The 23713-nt window shown below is 45.8% G+C and overlaps 1 non-coding gene across 1 annotated transcript; it reads right to left on the bottom strand.

The window, feature by feature from the left end:
- Window positions 1–23146: 23146 nt before the first annotated feature.
- On the bottom strand, window positions 23147–23254 carry LOC148513636 (U6 spliceosomal RNA). Its single transcript, XR_015880162.1, has one exon. It is a non-coding gene; the product is annotated as a U6 spliceosomal RNA (small nuclear RNA).
- Window positions 23255–23713: the final 459 nt, after the last annotated feature.

The following is a 23713-nucleotide window of genomic DNA, read 5'->3' as shown; positions in this document are numbered from 1 at the left end:
ATCCCACCATTTGCCCTGGTTTGCTGTAGACGTACTAAACAAATTTTTGTTCTCTTACCATGCCAGATGAATCTCCCAAACATTGTGTTCAGACTTTGCAAGTCTTTGACTGTAAGAAATAGGGGAAGAGCTTGAATGAGGAAAAGAAACCATTTTAACTAGATCAAATCGTCCCAAATAAGACAACAGAATATCTCTCCAACCCTCCAGCTCATCTGAGATCATCTTTATAATATAAGTGTAATTTAAAGAATAAAGACTACCCAGGCAACGGGGCACACGCACCCCAAGATATGTGAAATGATTTCTGGGCAATTTCAGTGGGGAGTCACCTATCATTAAGGACTGTGTAGGACTAAATACCCTTAGGTAGTTGGTCATTGGATCAGGGGATCAGCAGAGTGATCGCAGGACTACCATTGGGAGAGAGTAGTCAGGTGGACCTAGGCAAAGTCCTATCAATTTCTCGACATTCACCGAGAACCCTGATACCGCCTCAAATTGCCTCAGTATCTGAATAATAAGGGCCAAAGAAATAGTCGGGTCATTTAAATATAGCAAAATGTTGTTAATTTAATTTCTTTAGAACCAACTGATATGCCTTTAAATGCTGTACACTTGTCTAATATACGAACAATGGATCTATGGCTAAGTTAAACAAAAGGGGCAAAAGGGGACAACACTGCCGGGTTCCTCTAAACATTTCTAAGGGAGTACCACAATGGCCATTAATCAATAAAGTAGTCAGTGGAGACGTATATAGATATCGTACAAGATTGGTAAATACAGAACCAAACTCTCGTGTTTGAAGTATAGCAAACAAGTGTGGCCACAGAACGGTGTCGAACGCCCTTGTCTTGTCCAAACTCACAAGCATATTCCGAGTACTAGCCACACCCGAGGAGGCCGCCACCGCCGCTATAGCTGTCCATATTCCCCTCACAAAATGGCGACACTGCACAAATCCTAATGGTGCGAGGTAAGCAACTCTGGTAACATCACCTGCAAGCGATCCGCCATAATCTTAGCAAGAAGTTTGGCATCAGTATTTAGCAGACTTATGGGCCTATGCGAATCTAAGAGAGCAGGGTCTCTCTCGGGTTTAGGAAGCAAAATAGTGGTGGTATGTGTAAAATGTGGGAAAGGAGAGCCATTCTTTAATAGGACATTAAATAAATCAACCAGAGCTGGCGCCACTTGATGCTGCAGGAGTTTATAATATTCATTACATAGGCCATCGGGGCCAGGAGACTTACCCAGGTGCAACTTCGAAATAGCCGATAACACCTCATCTATAGTTACATCCCCACTAAGCAGCTCCCTCTGACTATGGGTTAGTACAGGCAATGAGGCCTCAGAAAGCATGCGTGTATGGGCATTACAATCAAAAGTTAAGTCCTGATACAAAGCTGAGTAATAAGTCTCAAATTGTTTCACTATATCCTCGGTAGAGGTCACAATCATATTTGTGGAAGGGTCCGAAGTGCTGTTACATACGTCTGTTTGCGCCAAGGTCTGTACATCTTAGCTAGTAAACGACCAGCTTTGTTTCCCCATGTAAAGAACTTATGTTTAGTAAAAAATATCTTTCTTTGCTTGAGATAATAGATGGTTATTAAGTGACTGTTTCACCTGTAAATATGTCTCCTGTGAGGCGGTAGTAGGACACGCAATATATGTCTGTAGGGCAGAGGGTAAAGTCTTAGAAAGAGAATGATAAGTAGCCCTATTCTCCTTTCGCTGCATAGAAAACAAGAGATATGGTAAGAACTTACCTTTGTTATCTCTGTTTCTACGAAGTCCATAGGGTCCACAGGGTTGACCTTGGGGTATAGCTGGATCTGGATCCACGGGCACTACGCAGTTAAAGCTTTCACTGCTCCCAGGATGCACTTGGGTCCGTCCTCCTCTATACCCAGCTCCCCGAGCCACAGGCACCTCAGTTGGGAAGCAGCCAAGGCCAGAGGAGGAGACTAAACAGAGAGAAGGAAGACTGGAACACACAAGAAATCATACTCACAGAAATGGGAGATGGAAAATCGGTGACCAGCCACACAGCCCATTTGCAGCCAGGTGCGTCAGGGCGGACGCCCTGTGGACCCTATGGACTTCGTAGAAACAGAGATAACAAAGGTAAGTTCTTACCATATCTCTTGTTTTCTACTTCAGGATCCATAGGGAGTCCACAGGGTTGACCTTGGGGATGTCCCAAAGCAGTTCAACTAAGGGCGGAGATGCTCCTGAGCAGAAAGGAGAATCCTGCACCTGAAGGATGCATCCTGAGAGGCAAAGGTGTCAAACGCATAAAACCTCAAAAATGTCTGAATTGAAGACCAAGTGGCTGCCTTGCACAGCTGAACAGCGGAGGCACCACGTCTAGCAGCCCAATAAGGACCCACAGACCGAGTGGAATGAGCCTTAACAGAGGCTGGAACAGGTAAACGTTCCTGTATATAAGCCTCCCTAATAACAGAACAAAGCCAACGGGCTAACGTTTGTTTGTTGGTAGGCCAACCCCTCTTATGAAAACCAAAGAGGACAAACAAGGAATCGGACTTTATTACAGAAGCCGTCCGATCAACATAAACTCTGAGAGCACGGACAACGTCCAACGAAGCCTCACCAGCTGTAAAATCAGGAGATTGAAAAGCTGGTACCACAAGTTCCTGATTGATGTGGAACTTAGACACTACTTTAGGCAAAAACTCAGGACGAGTACAAAGCACAGCCCTGTCCTGGTGAAAAATTAGGAAGGGGGGACTAAAGGAAAGTGCCCCCAACTCGGATACCCTCCTGGCCGAAGCAATTGCCAGGAGAAACACAGTTTTCAGTGTTAACCACTTGAGGTCAACGGACTCAAGAGGCTCAAAGGGAAGTCCCTGCAGGACCTGAAGAACCACCGCCAAGTCCCATGGAGCCACTGGAGGCACAAAGGGAGGTTGAATTCTAAGAACACCCTGGAAAAAGGTGCGAACATCAGGCAGTGTAGCGATTCGACGTTGGAACCATACAGACAGAGCCGATACATGAACCTTCAGGGAAGCAAGACGTAAACCCAGGTCAAGACCTGACTGCAGAAATGCCAAAATCCTAGAAACCCTGAACACCTGAGGATCAAAGTTTCTGGACTCACACCACTGAAAGTAAGTGTGCCACACTCTGTGGTAAATCCGTGCAGAGGCAGGCTTACGCGCCCTCAGCATGGTACTGATGACAGAGTTAGAAAAACCCTGGGACCTTAAGACGGCTGTCTCAAGAGCCACGCTGTCAAAGACAGCCGACCCAGTTCCGGGTAAAGGCAGGGCCCCTGAGACAGCAGGTCCCCATGCTGAGGCAGAAGGAACGGAGCATCTACAGACAAGCTCCTGAGATCGGAGTACCAAGGACGTCTGGGCCATGCTGGGGCCACCAGCAGAAACGTTCCCCCGTCCTGCTTGATTTTCTGAGTACCCGAGGTAGCAGGGAGATCAGAGGGAACAGGTACACTAGGTGAAACATCCATTTCACAGACAGCGCGTCCACTATGCTTGCGCCTGCATCTCTTGTCCTTGAGCCGTACACGGGCAACTTGCAGTTGTGATGGGAGGCCATCAGGTCCAGCTCCGGCAGTCCCCATTTGTCCACGAGAAGTTGAAACACCTCTGGGTGAAGCGACCATTCCTCAGGATGCACATCGTGACGGCTGAGGAAGTCCGCCTCCCAATTGAGGACTCCCGGGATGAAGACTGCCGAGATTGCCGGAAGGTGGCACTCTGCCCAAGCCAGGATCTGAGACACCTCCGACATCGCAGCTCGACTGCGAGTCCCTCCCTGGTGATTTATGTTCGCCACTGTGGTAGCGTTGTCCGATTGCACCTGAACTGCTCTTCCGTGAAGAACAGTGCCTGATGACAGTAGAGCACGGTACACTGCCCGCAGCTCTAGAACGTTTATGGGAAGGATGGCTTCCTCCACCGTCCAATGACCCTGAAGAGACAATGAGCCGGTCACTGCCCCCCAACCCCAGAGACTGGCATCTGTCGTAAGCAGAACCCAGTTCAGGATCCAAAAGCGGCGACCCTGGATGAGATGAGCTGACTGAAGCCACCATGCCAGAGACCGGCGCACATCCGGGGACAAGACCAGCATCTGAGAATGGATCCGGTGAGATTACCCGTTCCACTCCAAAAGAATCTGCCCCTGCAGGGGCCTGGAATGGAAATGGGCAAACTCCACCATGTCGAATGCCAACACCATGGACCCCATGACTCTCATTGCCGAATGGACCGACACCCTGACACTGCTCAGGCAACTGTGTATCCTCAGTTGTAGGAAAGACACCTTTTCCGGAGTCAAGAAAATCCTTTGTTGACAAGAATCCAGAAGTGCTCCCAGATGGACCATCCATTGTGATGGGATCAGAGATGACTTCTTCCAATTTATCAACCACCCGTGTGCTTGAAGACAAGCAATGGTCAGGTGGAGATGTCGAAGAAGCACCTCCGGGGAGCTTGCCAGAAGCAGAAGATCGTCCAGGTACGGCAGCAGCCGTATACCCTGACCCCGACTGCCATCACCTTGGTGAACACCCTCGGAGCTGTGGAAAGGCCGAAAGGCAACGCCTGAAACTGGTAGTGATGGTTCAGGATAGCAAACCTCAGATACCGCTGATGTGCCGATGCTATGGGCACATGGAGATAGGCATCCTGGATATCGAGGGAGACCATGTAATCCCCAGGTTCCATCGCCAGAATGATGGAACGTAACGTTTCCATCCTGAACTTGTGAACTCTGAGGTATGTGTTCAGAGACTTCAAATTCAGGATAGGGCGATGAGAACCATTGGGTTTCTGCACCAGAAACAGAGTAGAATAGTACCCCGTCCCGAGCTGAGACTGCGGAATGGGTACAATGACCCCTGCTTGTAGCAAGGATTCTATAGCTACCTGAATCTGGACAGCTTTGGTCTTGTCCAGAGAAGGACTCGTGCAGAAAAACAGGTGGGGCGGCCTGAACAGAAAAGACAGGGTGTACCTCTGAGAGACTACTTCTCGAACCCAGGCATCCGTGGTGGTATTGTGCCAACACTGGGTGAATTGGAGAAGTCGGCCTCCGACTCTGGGGTCCCCCAGAGAGAGGCCCGTCCCATCAGGCAGCAGGTTTATCCTCCTGCTTGGAAGAAGGGCGCCGAGTACTCCATGCCTGCTTCTTGGGCTTGGGTGTGGCCTTGGTCACCGAATGTCTCGGGAAGGTCTGACCCTTGGCCTTACCCTGAACCCGAAAGGACTGAAAAGCAGAGCTCCTCATTTTAGCTGAAGGGAGGAAAGCCGACTTGGACTTAGCCAAGGTATCAACTATTTTGTCCAAATCTGGACCAAATAGCAATTCTCCATTAAAAGGCAAGGCCTCTAGACCCTTTTTAGAGTTTGCATCAGCCCTCCAGCACCTCAGCCACAGGGACCGCCGAGCAGACACAGCTGCAGCCGAAACCCTAGAAGTTAGCAGGCTGGCATCCAAAGACGCTTCCCCAATATAGGAAGCCGCATCCCTCATCTGTCCCACTAACGCTCTCTGGATATCCGGAGCATCCTCAGTAAAGGTATCCTCCAAGGCGTTGGCCCAGTTCTCAATGGCTTTAGCCACCCAGGACATAGCCATGGACGGGCGAGCCACCGCCCGGAAAGAGAGTAAATGGACTTCAAACAAGTCTCCACCTTCCTGTCCCTGGGATCCTTTAAAGAGGAGATAGACGGCAATGGCAGCGTTGCGCTTTTGATCAAGCGGGTGACGTGGGAATCCACCGCCGGTGGAGTCTCCCATTTCCTGCAATGAGCTTCAGGATAAGGATAATTTGACGCCAACCTCTTCCGAGGCAGGAACCTCTTATTGGGTAATTGCCAGGCCGCCGCCATATCATCCGTTAATTGATCAGACAGGGGAAACACATTCAAAGTTACCTTGGCTTTTTTAAAATTAGGGAACTTCGACCTAGGAGCCGGCGCATCATCCTCTATATGGAGGATAGCCCGCACCACCCTAACTAATGCTGGAACATTAATGGAGGACTTAGCCTGCACCTCCTGCCCCATGGCATCAGAGTCAGAGTCCTCATGGATCTCTCCGTCATTTGAGGACACTTCATAGTCCCACAACTGCGCAGCCAGTGAACTCACGACAGGACGCTTGGACGCCCTTGGTGGCACATCACTTTGCAACATCGACTGAAATGCCAAGGATGAGGCCGCCAGACTCTGTACAGAGCTGGAGAGAACATCCACCCAAGGTGGAGGAGCCGTCTGAGGAAAACTCTGAAAAGGCACCAGACTGCTGCGTCACAGGAGGAGACTGGACATACACAGGCAGTCCCGAATAATGACCCACAGTCTGGGCCCCGGGGGGAGACTGCAATATTTGCAGTATACCTGGGGAACGGGGGATGGTGGGCTGGGGCAATGCCCTAGAAGGGACCGTTGATGGGACCGATAACTGGTCCGCAATGGATGCCAGCACCTGTGAAAACAATGCCCAAGGAGGGTCCTGTGATACAGGGGGTTTAGAGGGGCACTGTACCAGCTGCCACCGCCCACACAGACCATCCTGAGATAAATCCTCCCCATCAATTCCAGCAGCACAGCGTCTGCAGGAAAACAACACAGGAGCCACGGAGTGCTCAGTCTCCTCATCAGACATGATACCGTAAATACACAAAAAATACGTATCACCAGAGGAATTACGGTGTTAACACCCACGCACTCACCAGTATGCAACACAAACAGCCCAGATATGGTACTGTGTAGCACACAACAGTATGTGACTGACCCCACAAATACGTGATTTATATAAGTGAGGGTATCAGAGAAACGCCCTTCCCCCACACACCTGCCGGGCCGTAGGAGAAGGAAAGGGATAGGTATAAGCTGACAGTAAGTAGACAGGCAGCACCAGCAATAGTCACATACAATGCAGAAAAGATATACTCACTGCACCTTCCGCTACAATCAACCGCCCAGATTCAGTGTCTGGGAGGGCTATAGCGCTGTGTACACTGTCCTTTAGCAGGGGAGAGGTACAGAGGGGGACCGGTCCACTTGATACCGCCTGGGAGTCTGCGATGCCTGGCAGTAAGGATGGCCGCTGGACACTTCAGAGGAGGAGTGGCCGAGAGATAAGAGCAGCTCAGCGACGCCAGACTGCGTGTTGAAAGGCGCGCTGAGCTGAGGGGAGGAGCCGCTAGACAGGGAAGGCTGCCTCCCCTGGCTAGCATTTAACCCCTGGGTTGCCGGTCCCGCTTCCAGCCTATCACCCTGGTGGTCTAGTGGACACGCGGGGTATTCCTCTATAGAGGGGGAGCCCGCCGCCGCTGCTAGTGCCTCCGGTCTGTCCCCAGAGACCAGAGGCTTCTGACTGCCTAGAAAGTATCCACGGGCCACCGCACGCGGCGACCCGTGGCTTACCTGATCCCCGGCGATCCGGCAGCAGTCACAGGGAGTCCCCAGAGCCCGGCTAGTACAGACTCTGGGGTCCCGCCGCGATCCCCAGATCTGTACTGGCGTCGCGGCGCCAGCGGGGAGAAGGAGCGGCAGCGTGGATGTCCTAAAGGACAGTCTGATGCTGCCGCTCTGACAGTGTAAAAAAAAAGAAGAAAACAATAAAAAATTTCTCTTTAAAATAAAGCTTAGGGGCTGCTCCTGCAGCCCCACTACGACAGGGTGACCCGACTCCGGCCGGGCATCAACTAAAACTGAGGTGCCTGTAGCTCGGGGGCAGGGTATAGAGGAGGACGGACCCAAGTGCATCCTGGGAGCAGTGAAAGCTTTAACTGCGTGGTGCCCGTGGATCCAGATCCAGCTATACCCCAAGGTCAACCCTGTGGAACCCCTATGCCCCCTCAAGACCGCCTTCGGTGCAGGATTATCCCAAGTGTCCAGATTATAATTTTGATAATTCATCCACTGAGTAACCAGAAAATACATTTTACCAGTTGGGTTAGAAAGTCTCCAGACATCTGTGAGCTGGAGGGTTGTTGTGAGATTTTAAAATTTACCAAACTGATTGTGATCTAGACAGCGGGATTGGTTGTCTATCAAGAGAGAAGTTATCCACCGAGTTAAAATCTCCTGCCAATATAATCAGAAAAGTAAGGCGTTGAGCCAGAATTTGAATTATACGTCCAATAAATTCATGGGAAGCAACATTGGGACCATGACCAGGGTATACTTTTCCCCAAACCTCCACGTCCAGAATAAGGTATCTACAATCTGGGTCAGCTACAGTATTTAGAATGTAGTAATGCAGATTTTTGTGGAAAAGAATGGCCACTACCCTGACTTTTCTACAATAGCTTAAGTCACACATTCCCTTATCCATGGAGCCCGTAATGTAGAACCACCACCATCTACCCAGTGTGTCTCTAGAAGGAAAGTAACGTCTGAACGAAACTTTGTTAAATGATTAACTACCCTTTTCCTTTTAATTGGCAAATTCAGACCTTCCACATTCCAAGAAATTATTTCAAGTTTAGCATTTGGTACTAATTGTATCGGTGTACTCACCCCATCAGCCATGCTTAACCAATTCCTAATTTAGAGAAAATGAAAGTAGAATCTGGTACCAAACAATCTAGCTGTTCTCCGTCCCAGCCTGCGGAGACAGCTTCAACCCTTCTACCCACCACTATGGGTGCAGGATCCCCCCACGGAGAGCAGGGAGAGGAGAGAGAGAAAAAAGAAACAAACAAAAACAACAAAAAAAGAAAACACATACAATGCCTCAAACTCCAATTTAAAAATTTCTAAAACCTACACATAATGTAACAAGCACCAACGGTAACATATGGTGCATGCTAAATACAATATAGTATAAATTAAGAGTCTGACTCTTCGTAAATAATATACTTAACTAGAGGGTATACAAACAGTATTAATAGGCTTGTCATTTTTTATTTTATTTTATTATTATTTTTTTTTAAACAGTTAATGAGACCATATGCTGTGAAATATCAAAAGCCACAGAGCCCCGCCCTTATCCATAAGAAATGGGGAGAAAAAATTATTCACCCCTCTCACTTGATTAGTAGGAGCCCAGAAATTACTATACCAGAATAACGCACATATTTCAATAACACTATGTTAAGGGAATAGTAAGAAACATATTAAGAAACAGCATAGTTCCCATGGCATATCAATCACAAATCAATCTTGTGGGGGAGACTGTGAGGGTGAACGGTTAAGCATAAGTTTCTCTTTGGCTGTTACTGGATCATCATATACAAATGATTGCCCATTGTCAAAGACCCTAAGTTTAGCCGGGTAGTGGAAGGAAAAAACGAGGATTATTGTCGTGCAAATAACGGCAAATTTCAGAAAACGCCTTGCGCTTCTGCGACACTGCTGCCAAGAAGTCCTGAAATACAGTATAAGGACATTGTGTTCCTTTACTGTAAGAGATTGCACGCTACAATAATGGTAGAGAATTTTTTCATTTGCCCTGTAATCCAAGAATTCTGCGATCACTGGCCTCTGCCTTGCATCGGACGTATCTGCAAGAGGAAGGGACTCTACAGGAATAACAGCTCGAGTAGGAGGACTGGCCGGGCCAGATGTGTCCAGATGGAGCAACTTGAAGAAGCAGAGGAATTTTTATTGACAGTAGCCCTATTCCGACCCATTGTGACTGAGGGTGAATTTACAGGAGGGCCGAGTTTTCTAAATATTTCTCCATGCCCCAAGGTCACCTTGTATTTGACAAAGAACAGGTCAAGGTAATTTAATATAAGCACCTCCCAAACGTAGATCAATCTGTGCTTATTGTTAGTGAAAATGACAAACCAAGAAATTTGAGGAGTACCCTCACATAAAAAAATATATATCTCACATCATACAACAGTTTTAGTAAAGGTGGGTTATCAAAAGAAGAAGATTGTATTATTAAACAGTACAGTTGCAATTACAGATCTTGCCACTAGATGGCAATGCAGGAATACAAATAGAAAACTCTTGGCAGCACAGACTCTGCTAGCAACTTAAAAAAATAAAATAATCACAGACTGTATTAGCGTTCCAGGGATATAAATTCCTCCTTCAAGGAACTGCAGAAGGTGTTCAGACTAAAAGGAGTAATGGGAATGGAGATAGAGCAAATGGTTTAAGACCAGGGATGGGAAAGAGAAAGCCTGAGAGAGCAGGGATAGCACACTAGGAGGGAAGGGATTATAGTGACAAAAAAGAAATTACAAAGGCATTAAAAAAAGTGGGGTATGACACATAAGGTTAGTACCAAGACAGGGATAATCAGCGACCATCTCCACAGTCCTGGCAATCAGTTTGTTTCAGCCAGCCACACGGGTATCCCAGAGTGCCGCTCAGCGTGTATAGAGCCCGATCTTCGGCAGCAGCCTCCTGAGTAGCGCTAGTCAGACCAGCAGGATGGCCAAGCGCAGCTTTCGATGACCCCCTCCACATAGCAGATCCCACAGAAGACCAGTATCCGCAGCACCGCATCAACCAGAGACAGCAATGAATTGTGGCAGCAGATGAGGAGCTGCTCCCCGACTCACCGACCAGCACAGCAAAAAAGAAACTTTTCATGCCAAGAGCATAAAAAGGAAAGGACAAATATGCCTATGTGGGCGCACTCTTGGATATAATTGAGAAATGAAATGGTTAACATAACACAACATTTATTCTACAACTTCTTAAAAACTAAATGTCCCAAAATTGAGATGTCAATTGAAAATTATGGGCAATATCAATATATTTATCTTTATTTATTTTGCCTTCTCAAGGACATGAAAAAATAGAAAATACTGAAAAATAAATTCAATAAATAATGAAAGGTGATATGAGTGTTCAATACACTGAATAGGTATGTTTTAGGCAAAAATGATAACAATTCATGAGATCTCTGACCTAGTGTAAAAAATGGAAGTCACACCACGTTCAGATGAAACGAAAGAGTTAATATCTTATCAATGGTTTTCAAATGATACCAATAATCAAATAAAAGGGGACCTATACTCAGTACATGGAATGAACTGTAAGGTGGCGACAATTAACAATAATATTAGGCAGAAATAATCATATTGCAGCACTTTCCATGGGTAAGTAATGAAATAAAGACAGAAACTTGGATACCATCTGTAAAATGAATAACAAATAGGGTAACACCTATAAAACATTAATGAAAAGAGAGACAAATGCAACAATATAGCATGATGATAATATGTCAAGTAGAGAATTGTACATTAATGAAATCATAGAACAAACAACATATATCTGTCACCTATAATATATTCATGAGCAGAGAAGGTATCTGTATACTGAATATATGCATCAATTATTAGCATGAATGGCATAGAATAAAAATGCCAAATGAGGGTAATCCTTTACATAATGTAAGAAGATGAAAGAAGTAAGACCTGGGATAGATTGACGTGGACCCACTTCTACTTTCCCCTGTCAATTCAAATGGGATGAGAGAGTGAGTGCAGCGTCAGTCCCAGGGGAAACAACAGACAGCGCTTCTGCTGTCTGAGAATAGAAATGAGTCTCTCCCCTGTTACTGATTCAGCATTGCAGGGGAGTCAAAGACTAGGACTCAGATGAGAGAGCGCACCAGAGCAATAGAAAAGTACCTCACTGGAACAGTCCGTAGGTTTAAGCTGCAAATGTGCTGTGTCAGAGATCTGTATGCTGTGGATAGCACAAGAGGAGGAGTGTTGCGTCGGGAGGCTTGGTCACATGATCACATGGTGTGGCCTCTGTTACCCTGACTTTTGTAAGATGTCAGCCCAATCATAGGGCTAGTTCATTGATACTACATACATTATTATCCTCTCACTTTCACTTTTCCTCACCCCATTACATTTATTTTAATAATTATAATAAATTATTCTTCTCCCCCACTATTTATATTCACTTACTTCATTGCCCATTATCCTTTGTTACACAGCATCTTATTCTAGTGTATTAATTTAGTACTGTTTATATTACCTGTTTCCCGATTTTATTGTTCCCCGTAAATTTAATATAATTATCATATTCTTGATGTATATACATGTTCATATTTCTTTTTCCCTTTTGGTCATTTTATTTTATCATTTTTATCCAGGTCTTTTTTCTTAATTATAATACTACACATATGGGGCTTTACATGTCATGTTGTGACATTCTTCATTTTACTTATTTACTTTGTCTGAAATGGGTACCGGTAATACAAAGCATATATGTATATATTTTCTCTCTGGTCTTTAGCCTTCATTCGAACCATCCTATAATTAGTGCTGATTAATTTCCTCCTTTATGAATCCCCTCAAAGCGTTATCTAATGTCAATTCCATGCCATATGAGTGATTTGTTTACCTATGCTAATAACTTAATTGTGACACACCTCCTTCCAAATCATTCGTTGTGTGATTCTCCTCTATGACTGGCCGATCGCACAGTCTTTCAATGAACTAGCCCTATGATTGGGCTGACGTCTTACAAAAGGCAGGGAACAGAGCCCACACCAGGTGATCATGTGACCAAGCCTCCCGGCAAAACGCGCGTCCCCTCGTGCTATCCACAGCATACAGATCTCTGACACAGCACATTTGCAGCTTAAACCTACGGACTGTTCCAGTGAGGTACTTTCTATTGCTCTGGTGCGCTCTCTCATCTGAGTCCTAGTCTTTGACTCCCCTGCAATGCTGAATCAGTAACAGGGGAGAGACTCATTTCTATTCTCAGACAGCAGAAGCGCTGTCTGTTGTTTCCCCTGGGACTGACGTTGCACTCACGCTCTCATCCCGTTTGAATTGACAGGGGAAAGTAGAAGTGGGTCCACGTCAATCTATCCCAGGTCTTACTTCTTTCATCTTCTTACATTATTTAAAGGATTACCCTCAGTTGGCATTTTTATTCTATGCCATTCATGCTAATAATTGATGCATATATTCAGTATACAGATACCTTCTTTGCTCATGAATATATTATAGGTGACAGATATATGTTGTTTGTTCTATGAATTCATTAATGTACAATTCTCTACTTGACATATTATCATCATGCTATATTGTTGCATTTGTCTCTCTTTTCATTAATGTGTTATAGGTGTTACCCTATTTGTTATTCATTTTACAGATGGTATCCAAGTTTCTGTCTTTATTTCATTACTTACCCATGGAAAGTGCTGCAATATGATTATTTCTGCCTAATATTATTGTTAATTGTCGCCACCTTACAGTTCATTCCATGTACTGAGTATAGGTCCCCTTTTATTTGATTATTGGTATCATTTAAAAACCATTGATAAGATATTAACTCTTTCATTTCATCTGAACGTGGTGTGACTTCCATTTTTTACACTAGGTCAGAGATCTCATGAATTGTTATAATTTTTGCCTAAAACATACCTATTCAGTGTATTGAACACTCATATCACCTTTCATTATTTATTGAATTTATTTTTGAATATTTTCCATTTTTTCATGCCCTTGAGAAGGTAAAATAAATAAAGATAAATATATTGATATTGCCCATAATTTTCAATTGACATCTCAATTTTGGGACATTTCGTTTTTCAGAAGTTGTAGAATAAATGTTAAGTTTTATTTTATGTTAACCATTTCATTTCTTAATTATATCCAAGAGTGCGCCCACATAGGCATATTTGTCCTTTCCTTTTAATGCTCTAGGCATGAAAAGTTTATTTTTTGCTGTGCTTGACACAAACCCTCAGGGCGCACCATCAACTTATAATAATTTCTTCAAAAAATCCATTAGGTGATTAACTACCATGTTGGTAATATTACTACATAATAAATAATTTTTTTCATTCTTTTTCTAATTATTATACTAGTGCGGACTCATATTCTCGTTCTTTCACCGACCAGCATGCCAGGTAAGGAGGCTTAGAGGGACTGCCCCAGCGACCGAGGCCTGCAGCATGGACACAGCTGATCTAGCGGAGGAGGAGAGTTGCCAGCTGTCCAAGGATAAGAAGAACATGATAAATGAAGGATGCTCAAGCTAGGAGTGAGTGCAGATAGCAGCTTCTATGGCAGATACCATCCACCGAAGCCAGTAGCAGCCAATCAGTCTTCCTGCAGCTTGGAGGTGTCTGGACACACAAGGCACACTCTGAATGTTCAGCACTCGTCCGCTGGTAAGTAAATAAGGCACAATCCGGATAACTTGTAGTGAGCGCAGGGAGTGGGTGTCCACAGCAGGCACAGCCCACTAAAGCCAGTAGCAGCCAATAATCTTCCCGCAGCTTGGAGGCACCAGGACACACAAAGAACGCTTGGAAACTTCAGCTCTCGTCCGCCCCACGGGGTCCTACCGACGCCAGGAGATCCCCACAGATCCTAGGTGGTGTCAACAGTACTGGGACCATAACAATCCAAAAGGCAACAGGTAGGTAACACCCCAAGTTCAGAATCCACACAAGGGATACTTCTCGAGTGAAGCTAGCAGCATTCAGGGTGATTGGCGGTCATGCAGGCCATCTTGTTTGATGTCTAGACTCCGGGGAAATAACTATCGCTCCCAGGTAATATTTGTTGTTCCAAGACTCCCCAAGTAAAGGGTAACACTAGGAAGATGCCAGCAAACCTTAAATTGGTATTGTGTGAGAGGATGTTTCAAGATTTAGGGCCTACTGCAGGGAGCCAGACTAAAAAGCGGCCATACTAGATGCCCAGCCCACCGGAAGTCCTGGCTTTCATATTCATAAAAATAAACAAATAGTTTTGACACTAGCATTGATATTTGTCCTCACATGAAGAATATAAAGTGTATAGCAAAAAGACCCCAGGATTAAATATAAAAAAATACACATAGGGCCAAATATAATAGCATGAGAGTTTACAAAATATGAAATTTTAGTAGTAAACTCTCACATTGGTCGAGTTTTATCTTCAAAATGGGAAAACATCTGAATGAGAGTTTCAGGGGTCTATTCACTAAGCTGTGTTAGGAGATAAAGTGAATGGTGATAAGGTACCAGCCAATCAGCTCCTAACTGCCATGTGCACATTTATTGCTTAAATAATGATTGGTTTATGTATTAAAAGTTCTGGATACAATTAACCTATCACAGGGAAGGGAGAGGATTTAAGGTACTACTGTCCACCAGAAAATATACACCTTGAGAAAGACTTTTGATAAGTTGAAACGCATTGGTGGAAAGAGGGAGCAGATTACCAGGACTGTGAGCGGTGGGAAAGATCTCTGTCTCCAGTGGATGCTTAAGCAGGTTTTAAATCCGTATTAATTTAAAACCATTGTTGTTTGATGTGTTGTCTGGTGTACAGGATACACCTTCACTGCTGTTACGCTGAATATCCCACGAGGGGTGGAATTGCTTTAAGGAATTTTCACTATATGTGATATTTTTCTTCTTTTCCATATCTGTGACCATGATGCAATGAAGAGTAACTGAAGAAAAGTTTGAATTGAACTTACATCTGGGAATGATATACTGATTAGAGACTATGGGGGTCATTCAGTCCCAGTCATTAGCGCCGATGCGCTCGGACCGGGTCGATGGCCCCCCACAGAGCATGCGCACGACGGCACCGGCGCCGTCGTGCGCATGCGTGAGACCCGCTACGACCGACAGCGCCGGTCGTAGCATGTCTCGATCCAAAGGGGGCGAGCTGTCAATGTTGATTGACAGCTCGCCCCGTTTGGAAGGCGGGCCGGGGGGCTGGCAGCCCAAACGGGGGCGTTCCCATGGGAACGCCTACCGTTTGGGGGCGGCCCCACTGAGCTTCCGGCTCAGCTCAGACAGAGCCAAAAGCTCTCCGGGGCTTACGACAAGGGAGACCCTACCCTAGGGTCTCGTCGTAAGCCCCAATGGTCGCGATGGTCTTGACCATCGCGACCATCACCTTAGGCGGTCGTAAGAATGTGGGTGTTAACCCACAGCCTTACCACCACAAAGGAGGACGTCTTGAAAATTCAAGACGTCCTCCCCTCATTCAGACCGACCGCACGCTCTGTGCGACCGGCTCTGAACGAGGTCCTATATTTCATCGTATGAGCATTATATAATCTAGAGAAAGCGCCTGGACATTTTATTGTGATTTGTTGATTTATATACTGAAGAGGTGGTGACCTCTTTGAAAGGTCTGTTGGACTGCATTCGTATTGGAGCACTGTGTTCTCTATCTATATACTATCATTTCACAGGCTGTGTTTGAAAAATGGCAGTAAGGAGCTGATTCGTTGGTACCTTATCACCGTTCACTTTATCTCCTAACACAGCTTAGTAAATAGACCCCTAAATCGTGAGTTTTTTTAGTCTAAAAATATACGGATTTGCATGTTCTTGGACTCTATTACACTGCCGGTAGCAGTGAAAATCTCGATCGTCCGAAGGTAAGTATTTCCTACCCTATTCTAACCCCTAACCCTCCCTTAGGGGTGCCTAACCCTAACCTCCCCCACAAGTGCACCTAATCCCCCCTCTAAGTGCCTAAACCCTAACCCCCCCTTCCCCGCTGCCTAAACCTAAGTCCCCCGGGGGGGCCTAACCCTAACCTAACCACGGGAGTGCCTAACCCTACCTTCCCCTACCCTAACCCTAAACTCCCGGGGGGGTGCCTAACCCTTAGTCCCCCCCGGGAACCCTAAACCTAACCCTCCCCCCCGCAGCTGTCCGTGCCCGGCTTACCGTCAATCGGTAAGCTGGGTGTCGGACTCCCGGCGTAGTTAAAATGACTGGCGTCTGGATTTTGTCATTTAACCCCTTGCCGGGATTAGACAGTCGGGAAGCCGATGGTCGGGATTCCATCCGTCGACTTCCCAACTGCTTCCCATTTCATTGGGTGAGTTTAAAAAGTGTGAGAGTTTACTGATAAACTTTCACATTTTCTAAACTGTCACCCCATTACATCTGGCCCTTAGAATAAATTTTTTATAGAAGAGGAGACATTTAATTCAGTGAATGCTTCAATAGACACTTTGGCAATGTGATGGGGAGATGATGGTGAGACTGTGTGATCGGGAGATCTTTTAGAGGGCAGATTTGCGTGAGGGGGAGGATCTGCTAGGGAAACATCTGTGTGGAGGGAGATCTGTTTCAGGGTAGATCTGTGTTAGTGGGGAGATGTGTTAGGGGTGAGAGCTGTAGGTATGATATCTGCTAGGAAACCTCCGAGGGGGAAAATCTTTTAGGGAGCTGTTCTGTGTGAGGGGAAAGATCTGTTTGGGGGATGGATCTGTTAGGACAGTGGTTTTCAAATTCAGTCCTCAAGTACTCCTAACAGGTCATGTTTTCAGGATTTCTTTCTCTGGAAATAGGTGGAATAATTACTGTCCCAGCAAAATAGATTAACTCACGTTTGCATGATTAAAGAAATCCAGAAAACGGGTATTTGAGGACTGGAGAAGAGAACCACTGTATTAGGTGGAAGATCTCTGTGAGAGGGGAGAGCTGTGAGGGCCAAGCTGTGTGAGAGCTGTATGAGTGGATGAGCAGTGAGGACTAATTTGTGTAAGGATAGATACAGTATGTATTGGTATATACATTAACTGGCAACCCACCCAGGCTTCACACAGTAACAATTTAGAATTTACGGTGATAGACTTTTTTTAACTGAGGTCAAAAATACAATACAGATACAATATGGTATGTCATCACACTCTGGGGTAAACTGCAGATTCAGCACTCTCATGGAGTGAGATTGCTGTCAGTCGCAAAATGGTGGAGCTGCTAATTCACAGAATTGTGTGCTCACTGGACTACACACATGTAGTCTATGCAACTGAAGGTCTGAGCAGTTATGTCACTCACCCATCCCACTCAGTACTCAGAATCATCACACTCTGTCACTCCCACTGAGTTACTAGAACAATACCTCTGGGGTCCAACATCCTTCTGACTACCTAAATCTCTCTCTTCCTGTATTCACATTCAGCTTCTACAAACATCTTGCTTAATTGATTAACCATATTACTCACTTTTAAGCTCCATTAACACACCCCATTCCCCAAAGCTAACATCAGTCCTAACATCTTAACAAATACTCACATTGCTACTGTCATTGAGCTTTCTAAATACCTACTCAGTTCCCACATCTTAACCCTGCATCAGGCGCACCTCTGGGACTCCCAGGTTCAGGCGCAGTGCGCCTGACAGACGCTTGTTAGAAAATTGTCATTAGAACCTAATTATCTCAATTCTAACGCTCTTAAAGTGATCAGTGACCTTCAATAGGATGTACAAAGAGAGAATATATGGAAATCTGATTCACAAAACCACATTTATTAACCTTAAAGCAAGTAAAACAAAAAATACTAAATTTTAAGAGGCCACCCTGGACAAACCCCACATATTTCCGCAAAATACCCACAACCTTTGTAATTTTCAATCATAAAATGAGCAAAATACACAAAATTGTGAGAAAATAAAAAGAAATACGTACCTTAAAAAGTCGGACGAGTTCGGGCGCAATGAGCCCGAGAGGCCAGGTAGGTCACTACTGCACTCCATGCAGGCGGCGGGAAAACTGACTAGGGAGGTTTCAAACAGCACCTAGAGATAGGAAGGTACTAGGAGGGGCAGGCCCCTGTGCCCCCTTGCGGCAGAGAGGTGAGTGAGAACAGCTTTGTGATGCCTGTCAGGCCAGCTGCGCCTGACGCAGGGTTAAGCTGGGCATACACGTGCAGATAAAATGCCTGTCAGACCGACAGACATTTTATCTGGCAGCCTGCCAGCCGCAGATGTCCGCGGCATACACTGTGAGATTTCTCACAGTGTATTAGCCCAACATCTGCGCCCTGCCCCCGGGGGAGGAGACATTTCCCTGTTCCTTCCATGGGAAGGAACACAGGAAATGTCTGTCTATCGGCCGCAGCTGAGCATACACAGCTCAATGCGGCCGACAGTTTACCTGTTAAATATTGCATTGGTCGGGCATGCTGGACAATCTGGCATGCCCGACCGAGCAATATTTAACCCTCGGTTGTTCGCGCACACGCTACAATTATCGGGGCGATCCGCGGATATCGGGCGGATCGCCCCACTAATTGTAGTGTGTATGGCCAGCTTTACTAACTATCCATCTCATGCTCATCACTTTGCAGGCCACTCACCCACATACCAATCAGCCCGATCTCACATTTACTTCTTGTTTCCAAATATGTAATCCCATACTATCCATTCTGAGTGAAATACCATTTCCTTTGTCAGACTCATTTCCCACTTTGACTGAAACATTACTTTGCCAATGTGTTGCATGGAAGAAAGAGTGGCAAGGATGGGGGGATACAGAGCTTTGCAGATGGGGGGGCAGAGTGGCACGAATGGAGGGGGAGACAGAGATAGGGGTGACAGTGTGCCGTGGATGGCTCAGGGGCAGCAGCGCGTATGGCTGCCTCAGCTACCGGGCTGACATTGTTAACATGTTGGCATGAAGGGTTAGACCTCATAGGGGTATATTTGCTAAAGTGCGGGTTTTTAGAATTGAAATGTTGCTCATCGCAACCAATCAGATTCTACTTGTTATCTAGCACCTTCTAGAAGATAATAGGTAGAATCTGATTGGTTGCTATGAGCAACATCTCTATTTCTAAAAAACCCACACTTTAGTAAATATACTGTACCCTATAGTGTCCCTGTTCTGATTTCCAACAATATAATAACTGTCAAACTAGATACTATGGACCTCATTCAGAGTCGGTCGAAGTGGCCGCACGGTCGTACGGAAAAAGGGGCCGGATATTCAAATGATTCCCTCGCAAGTTGCGTCCCTAAGTTCGGATCGGTAGTTGGCCGACCAAGGGGAGGAAGCGGTCGGAAGACAAAAAAATACGCCCCCTTCTCGTACGCATTGCACATCATCTTCAGGCATATGAGGATTAATCGAGACCATCGGGAACCATCGGCACCGGTTGTAGAGCTTAAGGTTGACCATACCCTCTCTTAAGCTCTACTATCATGTCAGTGTAAAAACCTCCCATGTCACATGTGCCATGACGCTACTTTGTTAATTATGCACTCCCATAATCCGTATGCACTCCCATAAAATGCTGTTCGCATAATGAGGCACGCCTGCGTTCGGATCTCCACTCACCCGTTTTCAAGCACCCTCCCCTGTTACCACCCACAAACGCCTCCATCTGTCACTCAAACTACCGACCTGGCTGTGTTCAAGGAGAGAGAAATTTCTGATCGTAGCAGCTAGTTTGCGCATGCGCATTGTGAACTTTACGCATGCGCAGTATAGCGAACATCGGTGGCGTACGACCGTGTGGCCGCAACGACCGACTCTGAATGAGGTCCTATATCCCCCAAGAACTGGTAGGGTAAGCAACACAGCCTGTCCTGTCCTTATTCTGATGGGATGTTTCAGTTATGGAAATCTGTCCTGCTTTGTGAGGACTTTGAAAGCTTGGTGTCGAAAATGTGATGTGCTCCATGGGCTTAGCATATAAATCATTATACACTCTCACATTGGTGGGCAAATTAATAGTTGTCTGCATATTTTTGGGTGGGCTGCAAACTGCTTGATCTACTAAAGGCAAAATCGCCAAAATTACCTTAGAATATGCCATTTTCAATCCCGACACACGCAAATCCCATCCCTATTTTTAAATGTTATGATTAAATCCGCTGGATATATTAAGCTGCAATTTTATAAATTGCTTCAAAAACCTGCCTATAAATCCTGCCAAAGAGTGCCTCTAGTAGGTGAGATGTCCAGCATTGCATACTATTGCCTTTGTCACACTTCGGGGTCCGGGTCTCTATTACCGGATCTGGCAGAATCACCTTACTATCATCTGTGGACATTAAAACATGACTCAACCTGCTGCCTTGTTGTCTTATTCTCTCTACTACTTTTAATATTACCAATTCCAGTTTAAAATATCTGGGTATTTTTATTATTTCCTCTATAAACCGTATATGTGCGGCCAATTTCCCACAAATTATTGAAAAAATGATACAAAAAAATCCAACATTGGATGACCCTCCCACTTTCACTGTTGGGAAGAATTGGAGTTATAAAAGTGTACTGTTTCCAAAATTGGCCTATCCCAGATGCTTCCCATGTTTCTATCTAAATTGGACACAGCAAAATGTACATCAACCTTTCAGCGAATTATTTGGAATTGCAAAAAACCTAGAATAGCTAGAAAAAACAGGATTTTGGTACTTACCGATAAATCCCTTTCTCCGATTCCACAGGGGACACTGGAGTTCAAGACCGTGGGGTATAGACGGTGGTAGAGTAGAGCCTGGCACTTGAAATAATTTAGAAGTGTGACTGGCTCCTCCCCCTCTATGCCCCATCAGCCCCAGTTTAAGAACTGAGCCCGAGAGGAGATGGAGGACAACAGGAAAATGAGGAGAAGGAGAAGACCACAGAGCGGAAGAATACAGACTGAAGGAGAACAGAGGAACCCATTGCAGGGAACACATGCAGTCAGTCACACAACCATATAAGGAACCAACAACACGGCAGGTACGCAGCACTGGGCGGGCGTCCAGTGTCCCCTGTGGAATCGGAGAAAGGGATTTATAGGTAAGTACCAAAATCCAGTTTTCTCCTTTATCCACTAGGGGACACTGGAGTTCAAGACAGTGGGGACGTCCCAAAGCCAACCTCCTGGGTGGGAAGTGCAGAGAACTTGCCGACACTTTGGCAAAACTGAAAACCAGGATCGCCAAGAACCGTAGGCCCAATGGAAAGGCAAGAGCTGAGGATAAAGTGTCGCAGAGCAGAGGAGACAATCAGAACTCCCTGCTAACAGCCACAGAAATTCCACAACTTACAGCGTAATCTTAATGTAATAACGGCTAGCGAGAGAACACCCGCAGATGAAAACATCAAAAACCAGCGTAAGCTCAGCTGAAAACAGACCAAGCCTGAACCATAGTTGAACATAGGAAGCTGTATAAGTCACCGACAGCAGAGCCCCAGCACTGCTGGACAGAATACATATATATACGTATAATAATACCAATCTACAGATACAGAGCCGATCCTGTCCACAGACTCCTAACAAGAGTATACAGGAAGGCAAAAGTCAAGACCGAAAAGTAAGCCCTGGACCATTCTTGAGGCACAACTACTACAACATTGTCAACTAGCGGAAGGAAGTCTCCAACAAATAGAGATCCCACTGGGTATGAAGTAGAGGCAGTTATGAAAGGAATTGTGGTCTCAATTCTTTCAGAGGGTCAGATAGCAGTACAACCACTCTGAAACAGAGGGATCAAACAGCAACTGAAACCCTGCAGTTATAAATCCCCCTACCCGACCACTGGCAGAGTGTCTGGCAGCCCCTCAGTTGCCTGCCTATAGAGTCGTCACTACCGCTTGGGGCGGGTCTCAAATTCGTGGATGAGGTGCCCCAAGCGGGGACTATAGGGCACACGCTCTGTGCCGGCCTGCAGGGTTGTCTTAACAGCAGTGTGGGCCCTGGGCAAAGCAATGCGCTTGGGCCCTTACCCACCCATTCACAGGAAAAAAATGTAAATGGTCAATAAAATTAAATCCTCCTGCATGCCCATCAGACCTCCCACACATGCAGAGAGACTCTCTCTGACTGGTCTGAAGTCGGTGGATGAAGTGAAACTGGGTCTGAGGTGAGTACTCATCACCGGGGGGGGATGGGGAGGGGGAGGTTAGATCAGAATACAGTCACTGGCGGCCAGCTTATAAAAATATCACAAATTTACCAACTGGCCGCAGCTGCAGGGGGGTGGGTTGGCGGGCTCCTACAAGCTTCGGGCCCTTGGGCAACTGCCCAACAAGCCCAATGTAAGAGATGGCCCTGCCGGCCTGAAAAGAAATCCACAGCAACGACTCCAAACAACAGACAACGTCCATCATGATTGAAGTGCATAGTCATTACAAACTGCTGGCCTGAACATAGTATGAAACAACCCGGATACCCTGGCAGTTAAAGAGCACGGATGCAACAGCCACCCAGGGAGAACTACCAATATATGGAAGCATCCCGTACAGCAAGGCTAGGGAACTAGGACAACCATAAGGTACCCATCAGATACCTGTCAGTGTGATGAAAATATCCAGAGATACTGAACAGGAATCAGGCTCCCTGTGCAGAAAATAAAGACTGTCACACTGTAATATAAAGATGTGTCTTAGCCTATAGATGTGCTACAGTCCTTCATAACTCCAACAGATTCTAGTAGAATAAAGTTACAATTATGTATGGAATGCTTCACGAATTTGCGTGTCATCCTTGCGCAAGGGCCATGCTAATCTTCTCTGTATCGTTCCAATTTTTAGGATATGTGCTGCCGAAGCGAGCACTCTCAATGTTGGATCCATGCACCCACATGCCAGGGAACTTCTAAAGTGTAGTAGAGCCAACTGATTACGAGAGCAGATGGCTGCTAGAACTGCAGCTAGGGTGCGGAAGAGAGACTTGTAATGTCAGGTTGCCTGAAATAGGAGCATCTTCCAAGGCATTAGTGAGGTACCGCTTACCTGTGAGCAACCAGAAGCCCTCTAGACGCTATGTAGAATATCACTGACCTTTTCCATCTCACAGCAACCCGTCACGTCAGGTAGATAGAGTAATTCAGTGGGCTAAGAATCAATGCTCTACAGCACAGACTTCAGTCTGGCGATGTTGTACTGAAGAAAACTAGCAAATTGTTAGTTGAGACAAGAAGATTGTACAACAGGAATCTATACCTGAGCTTGTTACATTATGGATGTGTATACCTATAGAGATTATACATCTACCCCAAATACGGTCTGCTAGTG

Source organism: Taudactylus pleione, unplaced genomic scaffold, assembly GCF_031769625.1.
Source record: "Taudactylus pleione unplaced genomic scaffold, aTauple2 ptg000275l, whole genome shotgun sequence".
In the NCBI taxonomy this organism is placed as follows: Eukaryota; Metazoa; Chordata; class Amphibia; order Anura; family Myobatrachidae; genus Taudactylus; species Taudactylus pleione.
This window is presented reverse-complemented; position numbering and strand designations above follow the sequence as displayed.